General features: G+C 48.4%; 1 long non-coding RNA gene across 5 annotated transcripts in view; it reads left to right on the plus strand.

Moving 5' to 3' along the window:
• LOC112542319 (uncharacterized) overlaps positions 1-21,134 on the plus strand; it is a 23,033-nt gene extending 1,899 nt beyond the window's left edge. For 2 of the 5 annotated variants that reach the window (XR_015797323.1, XR_015797326.1), the window contains 5 exons: positions 29-783; positions 2,640-2,788; positions 6,712-6,819; positions 8,563-15,725; positions 17,494-21,134. This is a non-coding gene — a long non-coding RNA (uncharacterized LOC112542319). The remainder of the gene's footprint in view (positions 1-28; positions 784-2,639; positions 2,789-6,711; positions 6,820-8,562; positions 15,726-17,493) is intronic. The other 3 variants (XR_015797327.1, XR_015797325.1, XR_015797324.1) reach the window with 3 other exon arrangements.
• Positions 21,135-21,924: the final 790 nt, after the last annotated feature.

Below are 21,924 nucleotides of genomic sequence, written 5' to 3' on the forward strand. Positions count from 1 at the left end.
TTCCCGTCCCTTTCTGTGGCTCCTTCAGGGAAAAGCTTTGTGGGCTGCTACAAAGAATCCATTATGACCTGCCAGCCACTGATGCCATCTTCCCTTCCAGTCTCCTGGCCCACCTGCAGATTGCCACTCCAGGTCTAAAGATACCAGCTTGTGCATTCCACCTGACACAGACAGCTGGCATACCATAGCACCTCTTTTTAAACAAGTTTCACACAGAGAGATTCTTAAAATACAGAGGCCAAAATGACAAATGTTTGCACTGGGTTTTGCTTTCATTCTAAAGTAGTTTAATCATTATATTCAAAGCTAGATGGGACAATGGAGCCTCCCTATCCAGTACCAGCTATCCCTCACTGAGGACACGTGGCAGGGAAGGGAGCCAGTGAAATGCAGTGTTTAAAGTTTTGGACTTGAATGAATGAAAACAGGTTTAAGTCCAGTGTAGAGACCCAGGGAGCAAATACTGTGAAACTGAACAGATCATCCCTTAAGCGCTGGGAAGGGAGACTGTGATCAGAAGAGGCTCAGGTGGGCTCCTTCCCACTCCCTGGCCAGGAGAGGGAAGGGAGGGCAGCCCAACCAGGCTGGCAAGATTCTGTTGTGATGGCTTAGCCCCGGAAAGTGGGGTTCTAGTCTTCCAGGGGAGCCGGTTTCCAGATCTGGTGTACCTGGAAGGGCTGACCTCACTCACTCGGTCTCTCTCAGCCCCATTTACTTCACAGGGTTGTCGTTATGGGGACCAAGTAAACAGAAAGGAAACTCCCTGCCTGCTGCTTGGGAAAGGTAGGTTATGTTTTAAACATGAGAAATAATGAGGAAGTGATGGGAACCGGAAGGAGCGCCGAGAGGAGCCAGAAGGGCTTGGGGGAGAAATCCCATCAGAACGATTAGAGGAATTGGGTGTGCTCAACCTGAACAGAGAAGGCCAAGGGGAGGCCTGAGAGCCTCCCAAGGGCTGTCCCAGGAAGAAGGTGTGGGATCATCCTCCACTTTGCAGAGGGAGATCCACCCTCAGGAGGAGGAGGAATTGGCCTTAAGTGGCGGACCAGCCTGGACACGGGGGGGGGGGGGGGGGCTCCATCCCTGGAGGTTTTCAAGAAAAACGTTGGATGGCCATTTGCCCAGGATGGTCTGGGGTTCCTGCCTTAGGCAGGGGGCTGGACTAGAAGACCTCAAAGGTCCCTCCCCCCTCCCAGGATTTCTTCTTGGAAGCTTACAACAGGGCTTAGACTTCTACCTGGCTGCAGCTGGAAACAGGATACTAGACTGGACTACGGTTTCTCTGATCTAGAAAGAATGCAGGAAAAGAAATTAACACAAAGTGGAGCATTTGATGCTTCCAGAAAATATTTGCTTTTTGTTTAGCTGTTTATTTTTTTTAAGGCCAACTATAAACTTTCTAATAAACATCCAGGCTGTGAATAGCTATTTTGAAGCCTTTTCATGTGCCCAAAGCCAGAAAAAAATGGTTAAATAAGATTTCCAGTGGGAAATGGAGAAAGATACTTAGGGAAGATTTTGTGTCTCTAAAAAAAAAAAGAAAAGGGGTTCCAGATTCACTATAGTTTGGTTTAGGACAAGTCAGCCTGCCTCAGTGCAGAATCCAACATGGCTTTAAGCACAAGCCCCCTTTGCGTCACCGTGGCCAAAGAGACCCGTGAGAACCGCAGGAAATCACGGGGAGCTGCGGCCGTGCCAGGAAGTGACACCAGGGCGTGTGTGCATGGCTGAACTTTGTGTGGCTTCGAGCAGGTCTGACCTGGGTGGAACCCCTGGCCTGGCCAAGCCTCCCCCGTCATAAAGGGTGGGAAAAGTCCACAATTCCCAGTGGGGGACCCCGAAGGAAATGGGGGTGAGCAGGGAAAGGGCTGCGAGAGAAGCCATCCCCGACCTCCCAGTCCACATGGATCCCTGAATCAGCTTCTGGGCCAAGCAGAACTCAGACTGAGGCCAGGTCCTGCACCCCTCAACCAGGAAAGCAAGGAAGGGAGGGGAGTTGCAATCCAGCCCCTCCCCGGGGACCCATGTACACTCATGCAAGGAGAACTGTGTTTGTGTACGATAGCAAAGGATCAACAGGAGTTTGGGAGCATCTTTTCCAATTGTCAAATGTTATTGGAAAAATGTGACCGGATTCCCCCCCCCATTATTACTATTACCATTACCATTACCATTACCATTACCATTACCATTACCATTACCATTACCATTACCATTACTATTATTATTATAATATTGACAGCTGAAACTTGCTAACCCTTTGGAAAACACAGCTCTGGTGAAAGGTAGGGCCACCTCAATTTTTATTAACAGCTTAAAAAAGAGGTTTGTTCCCAAGAGGCTGCCCGAGACTCATCTTGCAGATGCAGCTTCAAGCGGTCCTCCCAGTGATGGGCTTTTAAAAAAAATTACTTTCCTGGAGGGTCCCACCATGGTCATGTGACCAGGTTCTTCCAGAGGAACAATAAAAAAAAAAGAATTTAAAACATTACAGTAGTAGGTGAGTTTCTTCTTGCCTACTTTATTTTTTAAGTTTCATTTATCTTTTAAATAATTTAAATTTTAATTTAAAATAATTTAAATAATTTAATTTTAATTAATTATTTAATTAAATGTTTATTTCATTATTTATTTCTCAGCAAAAGGGAAAGTGATGCCGTTTAGTCCTAGCAGTTGACATCTGCCTCCCGTTGAATGCATTCCCCCCTCCAGTCAGGCCCATTTCCAGATGTGGTGGGGTGGCAGGAATGCCCCCTGGGCCCAGCCCACCACTCGCCACCTCGGAGCGGTAAGCTGCCCACGTGCGGGCCCGGTGTCTGCGCGCTCCGGTGCACGCCTGCAACCGAAAGGGGGTCTCCAGCTGGGGACGCAGGGCTGGCCGGCACCTCCAAGACAACCAGCTCATCCTGCCGGGGGAAGGGGGAAGGGGGAAGAGGGTCGGGGGTGGGAGACCTTCTGGCCGGACTCAGCCCCCAGCTTCCTGAAGGGAAGGAAGAGGACAGCGCGCCTGCTGCGTCCCCCGGGGGAGGCATCCATTGTCTTGCCCCACCGCAAGCCAAGGACGGACGGACGGACGGTTTCCTGGAGAGCAGCGGATGAAACGGAAGGAGCCACGTCCCTGAACCAGCGGAAACGCACGTGCACGCACAGAGAACGGCACATTTGAAAGGCACGGGCCTGCGACTCGTGATCGTCGAAGGTCAGCCTGACACACAGACACACACAGGAACAACAGATGCTCCTGGCTTCTCCCAGGACCCAGCTGTGCAGCAGGGAACAAAGGGGAGCACAAGGAGCAGACCCCAGGGATCCTCACGGTCGCCTGACATTTAACCTGCCTGACGGGCATCATGTTCCACACATGCCTCCCTCCCTCCCTCCCTCCCTCCGTCTTAATGCTGGCATGACTGGCGCACAAACCTCTCCAGGAATCGCGCTGGCAGAGGCTCCTGGCCGGGAAAGCCGTGCAAATGCTCAAAGGCTGAGAGAGCGTCACGATTTCCTGCCAGCTCCCGGACGGGGGGCGGGGGGCAAGGCGCAAGGCGAGGCAGCTGTGCAGAGGTCACCAAAGAGGGGGACCAGGCGGGCAGGGCTGGCAAAAGGAGGGGATGTGGAGCCAGCTCTTCTCCACCTGGAGCAAATGATCCTACAAGTAGAAGCGGGATCCGGCCACGTGTGAGCATGTGCGATGTCCAGAAGCAGAGAAACAGGGCTGAGGGGAGCAGGTAAACCAGACAGAACCCGAGAGATTTAGATTCCCCTTCCAGGGAAGGAACAGAGAGCGATGCTCCCCCCTCGGCTGGGGTGTCTACAGGATATGGCCAAAAAAGTAAAGATGGTGGGTATGACAGTGCGATTGAGGCTTCACCTGCACATAAAAAACAGGCAGGACTTCGATCGCACCCTTAGGCCACCATCGTGACTTTTCTGACCATATCCTGCAGAGCCCCCTGCTCCTTGGTCACTGGCCCACTAATCCAGCCGTCCTCAGATGCCACAGCAGAGAGCAAGGAAGCCGGAGAGCGATGGTTCTGAAAGCCATGTGCCTGCTGACTGCACACAGTTTTTTGCTGTCCTGCACCACTTCCGCACCCTTCCACGCACACACCCTCCTCTCCCGTCTCTGCCTGCCAGCCTCTCTCTGTGCTCAGCACGCCAGGAACCTTCCGCCTGGGGACACGCAGCCTCCAACACAAGGGGACAAGCAAGCTCTTACAAGCACAGACGTTGGTCGCCTGGCATTGGCACGGAAGCCCGGTGGCACAGCCAACATATTCAGGGCAGGGACGGTTTCCTGGATTTCTGCATTCCAGAGCTAAGGGGCAGGTCCTGTTCCCAAAGGACAGATGTGGATTTTATTCCTGAAGTGGGACGGGTCCAAGTCAGCTTTTCCCCATGCAAAGGTCAGTCGGGCTGAGAGCTGCCCTTCAAATTCCTGAAAAGGAGGGTGATGGAAACTGAGGGCCCCGCGTTGTGGAAGGATAAGAGAGATCCAGAAGTTTAGTTTTCTGACCGGGCTGTGAACCTGGTCAACCAACTGACAGCCAGTTCAATCTCCTCCAGGGCAGATTCCTGAAACGGCAGCCCTGACTACACTACTGTACCCTCAGAGCAGCCCCACAAGTTCACTTACACAGGCAGGTGCCCTGGGGAAGCCTCGCTGCCCGGCATCCCAGGAACATCTGGAGGGTTCGGAAGGGGGCAGCACCAGCCCAAGCCCCCAACCACTCACACAGCTCTGATCCGCTCCCGGACTCCCTTGGGGCCCTGAGCTGTGACTCAGGGAGAACATTCTTCATTGCTTCTGCTCCTGCAGAACTAGAAAGACAATTTGGCCTCGGGTGCACGCGTGTGTGACCGAAGGGCTAAATCCAGCCACTGCATGTAATGCCACACCAATAAACCATGCCATGGGCCTGATTCCCACTCTGTATTGAAATGGCTGGGTTCCTGCGAGACCCTGAGCCACAAGTGGCCCCACCCACGTCAGCCAAGCTAGCTCAGGGGGGCAAACTGTTCCGGGATGAGGCAGGCAGTGTCCTGACCACTAGCGGGGTCTTCCTTGTCCTTGGCAAGCTCAGCACCTTCAGTCAGAGATGTAACTCTGTGAGACCCTGCACGGGCCTTGGGGTTGGATGGATGACCTCAAGGCCCTTTTCAGTCCCAAATCCTGCCACTCTGAAACATTTTGCACGTTGGAAGACACCAAGGGGCCCCCTGCAGAGTGCTCGGTGCTTGCTCCTGCAACTAAGGCAGAGCTTCCAGTCTTAGAAAACTAACATTTGATTCACAAGGTCCAGTCGTTCCACTTGCACCTCCCGAATGCTGGTGCTCTGGGGCCCACACGTTCTGGTGCTCTTCTGGGGGTGTCACGAAGAGCGTGAGAAACCGAGGCCCATAAAGCTGACAGCCAGAGAAAGGCAGATGTTGTTTGGGGCAACGTGTTCTGCTCGCTGCCCTCGCGCCTTTCCCAAAGCGAGAGACGCTGATTTATATCAGCTTCTGGGGCTCGTCCAGGGGAGAAGGGAAATCTCCACTTCCTTTCCTAGCAGGGAGACCAGGACTCTGCCAAGGCAATTAACCATCTGGTGCCCCAGGAAAGAAAGGAAAAATAAAACCTGGCTTTAGAACAACAACAACACACAAACACACAGAGATTCCCACGCAATCAGAAGTTTGGCTCAGTTGCTCAAGGCCGAATATTCCTTTTGTGCTGAACATGCAATCAGAGTGGGACTGCAAGAGGGTATGAATTACATGCCCATTTCCAGAACCGGTTGACTTTGCTTTTCTCCCAGGGCTATGGGGGGGGGGGGAAGGAAGAGCCCCCCCAAATCTCTGCAAATCACAGCAGGTGCCCGGCTGAGACTCCCAGGATTGACCGCGATGATTAGCAGGCGGTGTTGTGATGCGCACGCGATGCCACTGCAGCTTGTCCTGGGCACCTCTACTCAATGCGCTCAGGTCCAGAGGTGTTTGACTCTAATTCCGATGATTCTCAGCCAAGCAGGCAAAGCCCCTTCAGAAATGCATCCAATGAACAGCGGGGCTGCAGATGACAGGACACAGAAGGGTCCTGGTCTCAGACTCACCTACTCTAAAGGGCTGTGGGGAGGATAAATGTGGGGTTCATTTCTGCCAACACAGATCAAAATGAAAAAAAAAGGGTGGAACAGCAGAAATGTGGATTACCCTGCCCATATCTCTTTCTGCAATGGCACTGAGGGTTCTTACTACATCTCTTCTTTCCTTTGATTTCAAAACCTCTTCAGCCTTGAAGATTCGTACAGGTACTCCTCGCTTAACAACCATTCATTTAGTGACCTTTTGAAGTTACAACAGTGCTGAACAAAGGGACTTACAACCAGTCCTGATACTTACAACGGTTGCAGCACCCCTGCAGTCACATGATTGCAATCCAGGTGCCTGGCAACCAGCTCACACAACGGTTGCAGCATCCTGGGGTCACATGATCACCATTTGTGACCTTCCCAGTCTCCGGCAAGCAAAATCAATGGGGAACCGTGTGATTCACTTAATGACCGCATGATTTGCTTAACGGCCATGGTGATTTGCTTAATGACAGCTGCAAAAAAGGTCGTAAAATTGGGTGCAACTTGCTTAACAACCGCCCCGCTTCACAACAAATTTTCCAGTCCTTATGGTGGTGGTTAAGCAAGGACTACCTGTATTTCTATTTGCTTCATCCAGACTTTCCCCAGCGTGCTAGGAGGGGTTTCTCCAAGCCCAACCCCACCCTAGAAAATAAATGTGGTTCTTCTGAGACGATGGCGTGGATTGGCTGAAAGGCTAATGAAGGTACAAACTACAGTGGGGCAAAAAAGTATTTAGTCAGCCACCAATTGTGCAAGTTCTCCCACTTAAAAAGATGAGAGAGGCCTGTAATTTTCATCATAGGTATACCTCAACTATGAGAGACAAAATGGGGGAAAAAATCCAGAAAATCACATTGTCTGATTTTTAAAGAATTTATTTGCAAATCATGGTGGAAAATAAGTATTTGGTCAATATCAAAAGTTCATCTCAATACTTTGTTATATATCCTTTGTTGGCAATGACAGAGGTCAAACATTTTCTGTAAGTCTTCACAAGGTGTTCACACACTGTTGCTGGTATTTTGGCCCATTCCTCCATGCAGATCTCCTCTAGAGCAGTGATGTTTTGGGGCTGTCGCTGGGCAACACGGACTTTCAACTCCCTCCAAAGGTTTTCCATGGGGTTGAGATCTGGAGACTGGCAAGGCCACTCCAGGACCTTGAAATGCTTCTTACGAAGCCACTCCTTCGTTGCCCGGGCGGTGTGTTTGGGATCATGGTCATGCTGAAAGACCCAGCCACGTTTCATCTTCAATGCCCTTGCTGATGGAAGGAGGTGTTCACTCAAAATCTCACGATACACGGCCCCATTCATTCTTTCCTTTACACGGATCAGTTGTCCTGGTCCCTTTGCAGGAAAACAGCCCCAAAGCATGATGTTTCCACCCCCATGCTTCACAGTACGTATGGTGTTCTTTGGATGCAACTCAGCATTCTCTCTCCTCCAAACACGACGAGTTGAGTTTAGACCAAAACGTTCTACTTTGGTTTCATCTGACCATATGACATTCTCCCAGTCCTCTTCTGGATCATCCAAATGCTCTCTAGCAAACTTCAGATGGGCCCGGACATGTACTGGCTTAAGCAGGGGGACACGTCTGGCACTGCAGGATTTGAGTCCCTGACGGCGTAGTGTGTTACTGATGGTAGCCTTTGTTACTTTGGTCCCAGCTCTCTGCAGGTCATTCACTAGGTCCCCCCGTGTGGTTCTGGGATTTTTGCTCACCGTTCTTGTGATCATTTTGACCCCACGGGGTGAGATCTTGCGTGGAGCCCCAGATCGAGGGAGATTATCAGTGGTCTTGTATGTCTTCCATTTTCTAATTATTGCTCCCACACTTGATTTCTTCACACCAAGCTGCTTGCCTATTGCAGATTCAGTCTTCCCAGCCTGGTGCAGGTCTACAATTTTGTTTCTGGTGTCCTTCTACAGCTCTTTGGTCTTGGCCATAGTGGAATTTGGAGTGTGACTGTTTGAGGTTGTGGACAGGTGTCTTTTATACTGATAACAAGGTCAAACAGGTGCCATTACTACAGGTAACGAGTGGAGGACAGAGGAGCCTCTTAAAGAAGTAGTTACAGGTCTGTGAGAGCCAGACATCTTGCTTGTTTGTAGGTGACCAAATACTTATTTTCTACCATGATTTGCAAATAATTTTTTAAAAAATCAGACAATGTGATTTTCTGGATTTTTTTTCTCATTTTGTCTCTCATAGTTGAGGTATACCTATGATGAAAATTACAGTCCTCTCTCATCTTTTTAAGTGGGAGAACTTGCACAATTGGTGGCTGACTAAATACTTTTTTGCCCCACTGTACAACCATAACTAAACTATAACTTCTGTCATGTGTCCTTAATGCAGGGGGTGTGTGGCTTTTTCCACCCGCCCGATAATAACATTATTTCTTTTGCTGTCCCTCTGTTTTCTGACAACTTATTTTGCAGGAACGTAGGTCAAGGTGGCAAAGAGACCAGGTACCAGATGGCAGACCGAGAACCTAAGGGGACACGGCACAGGACATTCGCTGAAGCGTCTTGCTTCTGTGGTACTCCAGTTTCCTGACAGATCTTCACCCACCCCCTCCTCCTTCACGTCTGGAACTCCCTTCCACAATACGCAGTGACAGCCGGGGAGGACAGAGTTGGGAAGCACAGTGAAACCTCCAGGTTCTGGTGCAGTCTACCTCTGAATGCAATAGGCAGAGACCAAGAAGGGAGAAGTCTGATGCTTTTGATCCCTGGTCGCATCTCAGAAGCAGCATCCGAGCCCTGTTCCACACAAAAGGCCACCCAAAGGAGCCTTCGGAGTCTGGCCCAGAAAAGGCGATTCTTTTGTAAAGGGGGCCTGGCCTGTGGGAGGGTGACCCCCAACCCGAGATTGTTAGGGGCTGGCCTGGGCCCCTCCCTACCCCTCTAGCAATGCCATATTGGTTTCTGGTCCCTGAACTGGCAAGAAGCGAACCGTCCAACCAAAATCCGTGGCCGGTAAGGTAAGGAGCAGCGTGGAAAAGACCCGGAGCTCAGTTTGGCCCGTCAGATCCGGGCGGCCAGCCGCTGGAGCGCCGCTCGGGGTCAGGAAAGTGGCGCACAGGCGCGCCCGCGGCTGCCGTCCGGGATCTCCGCACGCCCTAAATCTCCCTCGGCCTTTTCTGCTCCCGCCTGGGCGCGCCAGATTCCCAGGAACGGATCCGCAAGTCCGCCGTTAGTCTTTCCTTCCCGCACGCTCGGTCTGTCTGCCTCTCGCCCGTCTTGCACAACAACCCTGCGTGGTAGGTGAAGCTCAGAAGAGCGGAAGCCCCGCGGCCACCCAGTGAGAGCTCACAGCTCCCTCCCCCGGAAGAGAGCCTTCACGGAGACTTACTCCCGGGTAAATCGGACCCTTCAGCGCGACAGCCTCGCGTTCACTGCTCGCTGCATTACTCGGGAGTCAGCTCCGCGGCAGAAGCAGCGGCGCGCGTTCACGCCCAAGCGGGGCCCAGAGACCGAAGCGGGCTGACTGCCAGGCCGTCCGCTCCTCCGGGTCGTCTCAGAGCCGCGAGCCCGGCCGAGCCGCGGCTCCCTCGCGACCCGCCCCGCGGCAGCTGCGCTTCCGCGCCCGCTGAGCGAGGCCCGCCCGGGCGGCCACCTGCTGCTCTTTGCCCGACGCCGAGGCAGCCGGGCCGCGCCGGCGAGCATCTGGCGGGAGCGGGGCGGAGTCGCCTCTCCTTTCCGCTCCTCTTTCAGCCGCCCCGGCAGAGCTCTGCGGCCCGAGACCCCTCTCCGCCCTCGGAGCTCCGCGGCGGCTGGGAAGGAGCCCCGCGGAGTAAGCCGGGCCCGGGCCCCTCCGGCCTCTGCCCGAAACTGAACCGGGGTCTCCGCCGCGTGGCATGAGCGGAGATGGCGAGGGCCGAGCAGGGCCTGACTTGCAGACCCTCGGAGGGCTGGCGGGGAGTCCGCTGTCCTGCTCGATAAGCTTCTGGAGCACACCTCGACATGTCACCAGACCAAAGGGTGCCGTCCCGGGTTTTTTGGAAATGCGACGTGTATTGTTGGGTGGGTCACCCGGAGGCGACAACCTGCATCTGGTTCGCAATCTCTTCTTTGTGATCCCTGAGCCCTCCTGCCCCCCCACCCCCCTTTAAAAGCTCATGATTTTTCAGATAGTTTCAGAAGGAAGGAAACAAAGTACCCATGATTACAAGTCTGGAAGGCTTAACTCACCTAGAAAATGTTTTAAAAGTGGGCGGGGGGGGAGGAGTAAGGGGAAAGCAGCCCCTGCAATCGGAGCTGTGTCTCCTCTGTAGGGGTGGGTCTCTGAAACTTTTCCTTCGGAAGAAAAAGGCAGAAGAGGAGACAGGGCAGAGGATCCCTGAAGGAGATCGAATGCAAAAGGCGGTAGTTGGCGATTGGTGCTGTGAGGAGCCCAGCCCAGCCCAGCCCAGCCCAGCGGGTGCCAGTGGGAACCGTTGGTCCATGAAGCGGAAAGGGCCAGAATGGTTCTCAAGAGCTGTCGAGCCCAGTAACAATTACACATTCCATGTGGAGCAAAACAGTATGGCAAAGAACAGATAAAACCGCATCACCACCGATTTAAAACTCTAGGGAGGAAAGTAAAGAACTTAAGGGCTCAGATGGTGTTTCAAGGTAAGCAGTTATTTTCAAACACTTATTTTTTTTAATTAGAGATTAGTATGGATTTGTCTAGAATAAGCCTTGCCAGACTGGTCTTTTCTCTCTCTCTCTTTACTAGATTGCTTTCTTAGTAGAAGAAAGGAATGACATGAGCTTAATTTATTTTGATTTAAGCCAAGCATTTCTTTATCTGAATTCATTTTCTCTTCTCTCTCCTGAGTGGAATGGGGTGAGAGAACCTGCAGAAACAAAAATCCCATCGTCCCCTCTCTGCAAAAAGGGAAAGACAAGAGTTAGACACCCAGGTGGAGTTCTTGGTGCTCTCTGAGCGGGACGTTCTAGATAACCTCATCAGTGCAACATCAACATCACTCGCACTGATGAGGTTACCTAGTTGGGTAATGAAACATCTGCAAGCAAACAACCCAGGTCAGAGAGCACCAAGAATGCCACAGTTCAACCCTGAGCTACAGAGATTCTCTTCTATTGGAAACACCCAGGTGTTTGTCCTATTGATCTACTGAGGGGAAGATGCAAAGCTGCCAAGCCAGCATTCCACTTACAGGACCCCTCAGAAGAATGGGTGAAGCTCAGAATCTTGGACAGAGTGAGACAAGAGTTCTGTTCAATGGGAAAATGGCCTCACCCTTCCCACCAGCTCTGCATTGCTCCAGAGGTTGCCATGGAAAAACAGGAGTAAATCAGTTCAGACAGCAATGTGAGGACATGGGGGCGCAGAATCAATCCAGGAGTCATGCAAACAACTTATGGGGAAGTGCCCCCCATCTCCCATGTTGCTGGGCATCACGTCATCACAGGAAGATTATCGTCTTCTGCCTTCCTCCCTACTCAGGAGGAAGTCGCCAACAAGACACGCCAGGAATTTCTGGCCAAACTGCCAGAATTACACTAATACCGGCCACTGTTACTTCAGGCCTCCTCCCCTTCAGGCCTTCATCCACATCTCCTTCATAGGAGGCAAAACCAGACATAATCAAAGTACAGCTTTTATTCGCTCTCAGCCTTGGCTGAGATCAAAAATCGAAATAGGGCCAGACCTGGGTTGGCTGGAGGACCGCGAGGAAATCTTGGGACTGTAGGCTAGGCTGGGAAGTAAAGAAGAAAAAGCTGTGGGGGAGGCAGTGGCCACCCCCTCCTGTATTATTGCCAGGAAAATGACAGGGCTACATCCTTGCAGTCACCAGGGGTCGAGGCAAGACTTTTGCCTTTCCTCTTGCGAGCCTGAAAGGGCCCAGTTGCGCCCATGCCCAGCATCCTTTCCCTGGCATTGCCCAGCTGCCGGGGAGCACAAGGGAAGGGCAAACAGGAGGCTCCGCTCACCCCGGCCGGCCGCAGCATCCCTTTGGCCTTTCAGGCCGAGGAGGAAAGAACAGACGCTTCGCGACATAAAACCGCCTTTCTCCCTCCGAGCTGGGAAGCCTTGCCAAAAGAAAGCAGTTGCTCCCTTCGGGGTGTGGAAGAAGAGACTCCGGTCACCTCCCGGCATTTGTGAAAAGCCCTTTCTTGCTGGGGACAACAATCCCGCCATTCATCCTTCCACCCCCCACCCCCCCGGAGAGCTTTTCTCCCTTCCTTCCCGTCCTCCGTTCGGCTCCTTCTTTTTCCGTGATGCGGCTTGGCTTGTGTGCCCCGGAGGTCTGCATCCGCTCGGCCAACCACGCTGCCCCGCTCGACTGAGGTGGAGTTTGCCCAGACTGAGGCGCAGCTTCGGCGGGTGGTTTTTGCTCTGCGTTTTCAGCCTGCGCATCAGACATCGACACGTTCCCAGTTAAAGTCAGGTTTGATCTCAGGCCTGCTGTGGGTCGCCAGCCTTCAGTTCAGGTTGCTTAAGCGTGTTGAGCAGCGGGTTGAAGGTGGCAGATGCTTCGGATCCGATATTTTGCCAGCCGTGAATGCTCCCAGGGGGATGATGTGCTGCTGTTCGATTTAGGCCTGGCTCAGCTTTGAGGTTTTCAAAATTATGAGTTGGATTGTTTTCCCTTTGTGGGCCAAGTTCATGCATTCTTTCATCCACCCGCCCATCCGTCCACTCATATTTATAAAGCGAAACTAAATAAACTAAATATACAAAGCGAAACTAAACCCAAACAGCCAATAATCTCCTTGTATACATAAGATGAATACACACGATCAGTTCGGGCATGGGTGGAAAAGTACTTGGTAGATGCAAGAAGGGAGGGGGGGCAGATGGACCTCCAGAGGAAGCATGTTCCTTCCAACACATGGGGGCCACAACAAAGAAGGCCTTCATCCTTACCCAAACTCCATGTACTTCCTGGTGTGTGTGTGGGGGGAAGGGGCACTCATCAGAGGTCTCCTAGATGACCAGCTGGACAGCAGATTTGATCTGGGCAAGGTGATCCCTGATGTATCCTGGGGTTGCTGTGCTATATAGAACTGCATAAGAATCAGCACTTTAAGGTAGGCCAGGTCGGATACTGCAAGAACAGCTGAAACTCTCTTGTTTCTCAGCCTCAGTGTTTCCCCATCCAGGTCCTGATGAAGGTCACCAACCAGAGCCACCAGTTCTCTCTCCATCCCATGATGGCTTGAATCTCAAAAGGCAGGGGTCCAGATAATCCATTTATTGTAGGTTCCTCTGCAGCTGGATCGCCATCACCTTCTCAACAACTTTCCTTCAAAAAGGAAGGTTGGATTCTGGGCAGTCAAAAATAGCCAGATTCAGAAAGGGCTTCTTCGGGAACGCGCACACCGTCTTCATCCCCCAGCAGAAGCTGTGTCACACCTCTCTCAACGAAGCATTGAAGCACTGACTGCCACTCACCCCCCACCAGCTGGCTGGAGGGCCTGGGAGGAGCAGGGATCCAGACTGCAGATGGCTGAGCTCATACTACAGAGCACCTCATCCACTTCCTTAGCCTCCACCTAAGGGGAAGCCCTCACAAATTCTCACTTGCCCAAGATTCTTAGCGACATTCTGATTCTCTCATTTTGGCAGATTTTTCTTCTGACAAAAGAGAGGCACAACTTTTCCAGGTGAGGTCATGGGCGACCTGTGCAATGTGTGTCCCTCAAAATAGAGGAGGCCAGGCAAGAACTAAGTTTAATTTAGTTTGTGGAGTCCTCGGTGCTCTCTGAGCCGGGTGGTTTGCTTGCAGGCGCTTCATGACCCGGCTAGGCGGCATCGTCGGGGCTGGTGAGTGTGGGGTTTGCTCCCTGTTTATATACAGTGGCTTGCCCTGCCCATATTGGTGGGGTGTGGTTTTCTCCTTGGTGGTTCCTTGGTTGGGGTATTGTTTTCTGCTTGATCGTTTGTCTGCTGCTAATCCCTGCTTATCTGGGTGTTGTTTGCTGGAGGGGTTGTGTTCTGATGGCTGATTTGCATTTTTGAATTTAGCTTGGTCTAGGATGCTGACAGTTTCCCAGCTGAAACGATGGTTGAGTCTGTCCGTGTGTGGTAACATGAGGGAGTTTTCATCGTGTCTTCTGACTGCCAGTTGGGGCTCGTGGATGCGCTCTGCCAGCCTTCTGCCTGTCTGCCCTACGTAGTCTTTGTTACAGTCCTTGCACCGTAGGTTGTAGATGGCTCCTGTTTTTCCTTCTTGGGCTACTGGGTCTTTTGGTTTGCTTCAGATGTTTGGGAGGGCCTTCGTTGGTTTGTGTGCTGCGGAGATGCCGTGTGGTTGTAATAGTCTGTCGGTGGTTTCTGAGATGTTTCTAAGATATTGGTTTAGTTTGTGTGTAATTGATGTTACAAGTTTTTTGTCCTTTTTTGAGGTCTTTCTCAAAGGCACGCACACTCAAACACACATCATGCCTGCCATCACAATATTGCTGTTCCCTTGCTTTCTTCATTTGGGATCTTGCAGCCCTGATCCAAACCAGGACTACTACATTTTTCAAAAACAATCCATTATTAAAAAAAAGGTGGTGCTGGCAATGGGGCAATCCCACCTCTTGAACTGTAAATAAGTAAACTAATAAATAATAATCATAAGGTCTAAAGTTTAGGGTTCAGATAAAAGAACTCCAAGCATTTAGACCAGTGTTTCTCAACCTTGGCCACTTTTAGATATGTGGGCTCCAACTCCCAGAATTCCCCAGCCAGCCATGCTGAAAGTTACTCTCAGGCCATGCTGGCTGGGGAATTCTGGGAGTTGAAGTCCACATATCTTAAAGTGGCCAAGGTTGAGAAACACTGATTTAGACCCTGTATCCAATTAAAAGCTCATGTTGTTCCTTACAGCAATTTTTCTCCCAGTTCCACTGTCACACACTTCCTTTCCTGCTGCTGAAACTGGTACCACCCTTCTCCTATCATCACTTCTTTTCACACTGCTTTTCTGGAAATAGGCAGCATCAAGATTTACCATTTACTTTCAGGCAGAGCCTCTCTGGACTTTTCCTGGACTAAATCTTTTTCATCAGCCTCTTGGATTCCCAATTGCCCTTTTCTGTCTTCACGTGCTTCTAACTGTGACAAATCTTTGGTATGGCACAACCAAAAATATTTGGTAATTTCTCACACACACACACACACACACACACACACACACACACACGTTGAGAGACCTGAATAAGTAGAACTACCTTTTGTTTTCCCCAAAGCCTCTCTCTATATTCCCATTTATACAAAGTCACAACTGAGCATTTATAATTCCCACTCAGGATTGTTAGGAAGGGGGAGTTCAGTCCCAAGATGATTTCCAATTTGCTGGCTAGACTCAAGACGTAAAAAATGGAGCGCCTTGTTGATTAGGCAGAGCTCTACTGAGAGATGCAGGTTTTTTATTACTCTCCATGCTCTCTAAAACAGGAAAAGCATTAGGAAAAGAACCAACAGCAACAAGGAAGGCCTGCCTAACAACATCCAAGGAGGAGGCCCAGATTATCTCCTTTCAACAGAGAGGGAATCTCTGCAAGGAGCCCTGCACCTGTGCCCAAACCAAAAGGCTGTCAGAAGGAAATAGATTAGCTTGGCTGGCTCCGCTGATTTTATCTGAAATCATCTTTATGTGAGTGTTGCCTTCCCTTGTTTTTCCTATACGGTATATATCCCTTTTCCCAGTAAACAACTTCTCATATGAATTTGGCATCGGTGAATAACTGAATTTCTCATGAAAGCCTTCCCAGTGTGCAAGATTGCACCGTTGCCCAGCTGCCTATCTGCTGCTGGAAGCCCTTAGACCAGTGTTTCTCAACCTTAGCAACTGTAAGCTATATGGACTTCAACGCCCAGAATTCCCCAGCCAGCATGGCCTGAAAGGGCAACTGTCCCAACTGGATATTCGGCCTCCTGGCTACTCTCCCTGTTGGCTGGGGGTGGGCTGGCTTTCTTAGGGCTCTGATTTTAAGCCTTGAAATCTCTCTGGTTACACCTGTGGGTGTCAAATGAGTACAGCAGGATTCTCCAAAGGCGGGGGGAAGTCATTATTTTTGGAAAAGGCTGCAATCTCACGAGCTTGGCGAAGATGCCAATATTGGGGGGTGAGTAATCTCAAGTCTCAGGGAATTTGGCAATTCCATGGTGTTTTAATTTTTGCTCCATTGAATGTGGTAGTCCTGGTTTTGTTTTTTTTCCCTCCAATTTTTATTTATATTATGGTTAGTTTTATTTTTAATCTGAATTTAAGAAGATGGGGAATTGGATGACGCTCAGAGTTGGGTTTGATTGGAATGGTTTATAAGTGTATCTATTATCTTTATCTCTATCTCTCTATCTACCGTATTTTTCTGACTATAAGACGATACCTTTTTCTAAAATCCTTACCCTAAAAACTGAAGGGCGTCTTATTCAAGGAAATCAGCCGAGAATCGCGGTTGCAAAACTGCCAAACTTTGTTTCTGCAGAGAGGCTTCTTCCTATTGCTAGCCTCCAATCACGAGTGAAATAGCTTGTCTCCCAAACAGACTTCCTCCAATCACGAGCCTGATGTAACTGTCAGCTGATGCTGAACAAACCAATTGGAGGAAGTCTGTTTGCAGAGACAAGCTATCGGCAGTTTCACTCGTGCTTGAATGTAATCAGTTATGCAAAAGAGCGTGGAAATAGAGCTGCAGAGAGATGGTTTGGACCTCCTCCCACCTAGTGTATCAGATAAATGTTAACTAATTACTAAATAAAAATGTGTTCTGCACTATCTTTAAAATATTGATTTCTTAATTTTGGGTTGAAAAAGTGGGGGTCGTCTTGTACATGGGGGCGTCTTATTGACGGAAAAATACGGTATATCTACTCCCTCTCACACACACATCTATCTACCTTCTAATAAATCATTTCAAGGCTTATAAACTGCTCCAATCAAAGCCAACTCTGATAAATTTTAGACCTTTTTGGAACAATATTTTATGTTTTTGTTGTGAAGGGAACCTACCCACCACCCAAAGTCTCTGGAGCTTTCCTCTCATGGAGCTGTAGAACATCAGAGTTGAATGTCCAGCCTAGTCCAGCCCCGTGCCCAGTGCAGGAATTTTCTACTGTGGCAGAGGGGAACTTTTTGCTTAAGTTCCCTCTGGATTTGCCTTTTGTCATAGAGGGTCTAGTCATCTGTACTGCCCTGTTTCATGCAACCCTCCAACAGATGAGCCCAGATACTACTTTGATTCTTGTCCGCAGAAGAAGTCTGTCTGTCTATGTGTGTAGATATTGCTTTGATGTTGTTATTGCCACAGTGTATGCCCCCATGTGGGCATGTAGCTGTGATTAGTCATAGTGATGTTTTATCTTTCACCACTGTTGCTCCAGGTGGGGTTTCACTCTTTATTTTGTATTTATTCACTTAGCTTTATTGTCCCGAATTCCTCCACAACTGAGATGAGCCTACTTGGGAGAAATTTCACCCAACGCCTTGACCATCTCCAGATTCCAGAAGGGACCAGATGTGTGGCGGAACTGGTCAACCATGGAGGCCATCAACAAATTATCCAGATTCATTGTCCCCTGAGGCAGGCCATTCTACTATGTCCTCCATCCTGGGGAGATCAAGAATGGTGGCCCCATAAAGCTTTTTCAGGAAGTGTTCTGTCTATGGCAAAGGACAGATGACCGCGGCCTCCACTTTCCAATCATCATCATCATCATCACCATCATCATCACCACCACCATCCTTGGGAAGGACTCAATAGATTGATAAAAATGCCAAATCCAGTCTAAACATCTGGCTGACCGTGCGACCAACCATAATAATATAATTTATTAAACCTGTGTGCTGTTCAACTCTCAATGACTCTGGGTGGCTCACAACAAAGAAATTACAATAAAATCAACAAAACATAAAAGATTAAGATAAAAGATGACAGGCACAACCAAGCGAGAGATCTCAGTCTTTCTCGCCAGAGGCTTGAGTGAAGAGCAGGTCTTTCTGGCTCTCCTAAATAACAGCAGGGTGGGGGCCATCTGGATCTCCAGGGTGATTTTCCAATCACGTGCCATTTGCTCCAAGGCAAACATTTGACCACCAAGATGAGCCAGAAGAAATCAGTGGTTGTCCTGGGGGCCATAAACCCCTGATCCCTCATGGACCGTGCTCTCAGAGAGCATGGAAATTAAAGTCCCCCAGCATAAGAAGCCTGGGGCTCCCCACTCCCAGCCCCCAGTGACATCTAAGCACTCAGGCAGGGCAGGGAGGCGGCAGTTCACCCACAGCAGCCCAACTTGTACCCTACAGACACTCACACCCAGGTTCCATCAGAGCAGCACATCCAGTGGCTACCATGGTGCCCAAACAAACAGCAACACCCCCTTCCTTCCTTGGGTCCTCGTTCTGAGGCTGCTGTGCAGGAGGGACGTTTCTCCAACAAGGCAACATCCTCTTGACTGCCCACCAGGTTTCAGTGATTCCACTTGTCCATCCACTGCTTTTCGTGCCCTTATTCCGGAAGGATCTGGCATCAAAATCAATTTATTTTATTTATCCTATCTATAGAATGTGTCAGGGAAAAAACCTCATTAAACACGGGAGACAGACACACCAGAACATAAGTCACTTCAAAGTTCTAAAAGCTTTATTAAATGTTAGTTCAATAAGTAAGTAAAATTCAACCAATAGCATACAAGGTACTTACTTAGATTCACATTGCAATGCCGACCATCACGAGCAAGCGGTCAGGTAAGACAGCCATGTGGCACCGACCCCTCAGATGCAATCCCTTTTATCTTCAAAAACCACAAACCACAGACATGACTCCTAGGTTTAGCAACTGAACCATAACTTCCTTGGTGCTAATTTTACCAGACTTTACCATACTTCCCTTGTCACGTCTTTTCCCATCAACAAGTTTGCTTAATCTTGCAAGTTTACTTATTTCCTGACATTGCCCTAAAGGCCATATTTCAGCTAACTTGGCTTTATTAAATGCAATCAAAACTAACATTAAAACATATAGAAGGCTACTAATAATTTTCCCCTCACAAATGCATGCTCCTGGAAAGCCAGCAAGCAGTATGTTTTTCTATCTATTTAATTCCCTCAAATGAACATACTTTTCCCCAAAATCACTTTACTCCCTCGGAAGGTCCTGTTGCCTATTAAAGGTAGAAATAAAAGAGGTTTGGTATAAAGTGTTTATTATTGTGAACTGTTTTTTAGGTCTGAAAACATGCTGACCTAAGCTGTCCAGGATTTTCAAATCTTTACATTTAAATGTCAGTAAGGATGCTTATAAAATAGGTTGGTTATACAGTATCTGAAGATTTGGGAAGAACTTCATTTGAACTGGCTCCAATTTTTCTAGTATGATAAAATCTGCATAATTTATTAATTTGTTATGCTGCCCAACTTCCAGCAGCTCTGGGTGGTTGACAAATTGTTTAAAAGGTTTAAAAACAAGGAAATAACAACAACAAAAACCCTGAACAAAAAGAATGAAGAAGCTAAAAATTTGGAAAAACCTGTAGTGCTTAGTTTAGTATCATCCCTTTTAGTTTCGTGTTGCAGCTGTTGGAATTTTTGTGTAGTCTCCTCTGATACCTCCATTTGAGTCTCCTCCAATTCCTCTTTGAATTTTTCTAGAAATTCCCTCACCTTCTGGACAGAATTCAGTAGAAACCTCTGCTGTTTAAAAATCACACCTTCCAATTTGTCCCATCGATCTTTTTCTGCTTTAATCTCTCAGTCACAAAAAGAATACTCTTTTTTCTTACCCAAAATTCTAATAGGAATTTCTCTAGGAACAATTATATCTGTATTATCAATCTCCAGTCTTGTATTAAAATGCTGCTCCAAAACATGTCTTCTTCCTGACAAAGTGCACCAAACCATCCCTTGGAACATTTCTTATTCTTGCAAAACTTGTATTTATTCTATATACTTTATCAATTTCTGCCTCTGTATCCTCCTCATCCCAATCCAAAAAAAAATGGCTAAGACTTTAATAATCTTTTCTCTAATATCTTCACCAGAATCCTCTGGGATTGCTCTAAATCTCAAACAAAATCCCTTCTCTCTCAATTCCAATAGTGCCAGATTATTTAGTTCTCTTTCCAATTCTCTGTCTATAATTTCTGTCTTAATCTCCAAAATTTCCACTTTATCATTAATTTGTTTTACCTCTCCAGACACTTGTTTTACAGAGTTTTCCATCTTCTTAACTACTTCTTTCATCTCCTCTTTCATCTTTACAAGTCTTTTATCCATTCTTTTTTCAAAAGCTGTCAATTTAGCATCAAATTATTTGGCTAACTTATTGCCTAATTCCTCAAACATTTTCTGAAGTAAATCTGGTGTAATTCCTCTCTCTGCATGTTGCTGTAGTGATCCTCTCCTACCCTCCATTTTTGCTGGTTTTCTAGAGGTTGCCATTATGATATTATAATCCAAAAATGGAAGTGTCTCAAACAAAGGAAAGAGAAAAGGCAAGGTTCCCCCCCACTTTTTTTTTATTTTGTCTTCCTGTGCCCTTAGTACTTTGTCTCAAATGGCACTTCATAGTTACAGTCAGCATCACAGACTGGCTCATATTACCATTATCTTTTGTTTTGTAAAATCCACCAGTTTTCTGCACTCTTTAATAATAAACAAAAAACATTTCCACAAAGATCAGGTTTGTTTGTCTTAATTTAATTCCAATTAAATTCATTCACTGGTGGGATTCGTCCACTATATTTCTGTAATTCCTATTATGTTGTAATTGCCTTAGGGCATCTACGTCATCTTACATCTTTTCTTTTCTTCAACCTCTCTTTTTTATGCCTCTATTTCCTTGGTTTCTTTGTTAAACTAGAGATTTCCCCTACGCTACAGTTTTTTGCTATATTTCAACCATTACTAGTCAATTCATGACCCATCAGTGATCCTATGCCTCCTGCCCCTTTGCTTTCTAGTTTAAAACCCTCCAGGCCAGATTAGCAGGTCACTGTATTTTTCCTCCTTTCTCTAATAGCTGTGAAATGTATACCCTGCCTTAAAGCATTCATCCATCCATCCATCCATCCATCCATCCATCCATCCATCCATCCATCCAATTTATAAAGCTGGCCATCTCAGAAACGTGACTCTGGATGGCTTAAAATTAAAACATAAACAGTACCAAAAAATAAAAGAACAAAACAGCCATACAAACAATACAACTATTTATGAAAGGAGTCCCTGAGTCCAAAGCAAAGCAAAGCAGACAGCCCTCTATACCTTTCCCCTCCTTACAAACTTGGGATGGGGAGCAGGAACTTGTCATTTTGAAAGTCTAGGTCCTGGGGAGAAAAAAAAAACAGTTCTCAGGGGCAAATTCCCCCCAATAATGAGATCACCAGGCCTATAGTGGTCTTCCTGAGGCTGGAAGGGATTCCTGCACACACATATGGCTGGTGTCCTCCAAGCAGTAGTTGGAGGCAGGAACCAGAAGAGCAGCAGCAGCAGGTAAGGCCACCCAGTCATTCTTGTCACCTTCCCTCCTAGATGAGAAATCAGGGTTTCTGCAGAAGATGAACTGCAGGTGGTCTTCACAAATCTCACCAGAGCTTCTTCACAAAAGAAGCAGGCTGCACCACTTGGATGGGTGAACAGGACAAAGAAATTCTTAGGAAAACCACTGTCCAACTCCATTGTCTTCATCTGTCCCCTGGCCCTGTTGTCCCAAACCTGAGCTCATCGACTGGTATGCAGCACCAATTAAGCACACAAGATATGGAAATCTCTTTTGTAACTTTATTTTGTACAGAAAAAGGGCACTTGGGAATTTTTCCAAATCAAGTGCAAAAGCTCGAAAATCAGCATAACT

Source organism: Python bivittatus, unplaced genomic scaffold, assembly GCF_059951505.1.
Source record: "Python bivittatus isolate LINGU-HERP-01145 unplaced genomic scaffold, Pbiv_v1 ctg000500_np1212, whole genome shotgun sequence".
NCBI classification, from domain to species: domain Eukaryota; kingdom Metazoa; phylum Chordata; class Lepidosauria; order Squamata; family Pythonidae; genus Python; species Python bivittatus.